Source organism: Malurus melanocephalus, unplaced genomic scaffold, assembly GCF_030028575.1.
Source record: "Malurus melanocephalus ecotype Western Australia unplaced genomic scaffold, MMel_1.1 scaffold_1131, whole genome shotgun sequence".
NCBI lineage: Eukaryota > Metazoa > Chordata > Aves > Passeriformes > Maluridae > Malurus > Malurus melanocephalus.
The window spans coordinates 14,000-15,193 of record NW_026624363.1 but is presented as its reverse complement, the minus strand read 5'-3'; the positions used below and the strand labels follow the sequence as shown (position 1 = coordinate 15,193).

Below are 1,194 nucleotides of genomic sequence, written 5' to 3'. Positions count from 1 at the left end.
TGGATTAAAAGGTCCCGGGTCAGCAGCGGCACTGGGGGGGCCGAGGCCGGGCCGGATCCCACCCTGGGCGCGGCAGTGCTGGTAATCCCCCCGAGAGGATTAGGGGAAACTTTTATTCCCTGTTTCAGGGCTAATCCCTGGGCCTGGTGGGGCTCAGCGAGGGAGGCCRGGCCCTGGTGCGGCTGCTGAGGGGTTTGGGGTCCCCTCCTGCCCCTCCCAGCCCCCCAAATAGCCACATTCCACCTCCACAAGCCCTTTCTGCCCTCCTGGCCCCATCCTGCCCCTTTTCCTTTACTCCTGGAACCTCATCCTTCACCCCCTGCAGCCCCTCCCWGCCTCGAATCTGTTCCCAATCCCCCACAGCCACCAAAAATGGGGTGAACTGGGGTCACCCCACACCGGAGTGGGGCTGGTGATGTGTGGGAGCTCCCAATTCTTCCCAAAAGCAATTCCCCCCCTCTCCTTAATCCCACAGCTTTAATAACAGCACTGCAAAGCTCTGCCAAATATCTGGTCCTTGCATATTTGTGTGTCCCCTCCTTCCCCCCCAGGACATGGGACCGCTGATCTGGGGGTCACCCCAGACCCCTGAACTGCCTCGGCGCCCCCCACCACCCTCCCCAAAATCAGGCAGTGGCCGTGTAAAAGATTCCATATATTTCACATGTACAAAAAGTCACTGTAGAGGGGAGGGGGCACGGGGAGGGGGGGTCAAAGTGTCCCCCCCAAAAGCCTGGCTTTGGTCCCTTTTTTTTTTGTTGTTTTTTTTTGGCACTTAGTGTTCACATCAGTGGTCAAAGTGTCGAGCGCGGGGTGGAGGGTCCCCGTGGTCCCTGCACTGGGGGTGGGGGCTCTGAGGCAGCGAGCCCCCCCGGGAATGAGGGGACCCCCAAGGGTCAGCTCCTGCTGCTGGGACCCCGGCACAGATGGATTTGGCCTCTGCCTCGGGTGGGCAGGGGGCAATCTGGGCACAGGGGATCTCCGGGCACAGGGATGGCACCCGCAGGGATGGTGGCACAACGTTTGGACCCGTCCCCATTTGGTGTCAGGGCAGGACGGAGCCTCTCTGGACACCTGGAGGGGAAAAGGGGGGCGAGGAGGGGAAACTGAGGCAGCCCCAGTCCTCTCCTGCMCCCCTGGTCGGGTTCCTCAGCCTCGCTCGGCTACAGGCGGATCCACCTTCGGGCTGTGGGA

The 1,194-nt window shown here is 62.0% G+C and overlaps 1 protein-coding gene across 1 annotated transcript in view; it reads right to left on the bottom strand.

Annotated features, from left to right (window-relative positions):
* Window positions 1-642: 642 nt before the first annotated feature.
* Window positions 643-1,194, bottom strand: part of LOC130586316 (formin-like protein 3) — a 3,664-nt gene continuing 3,112 nt past the window's right edge. The window contains exon 4 of the mRNA XM_057387098.1: window positions 643-1,186. The gene's annotated coding sequence lies outside the window, so the exon portion shown is untranslated. The remainder of the gene's footprint in view (window positions 1,187-1,194) is intronic.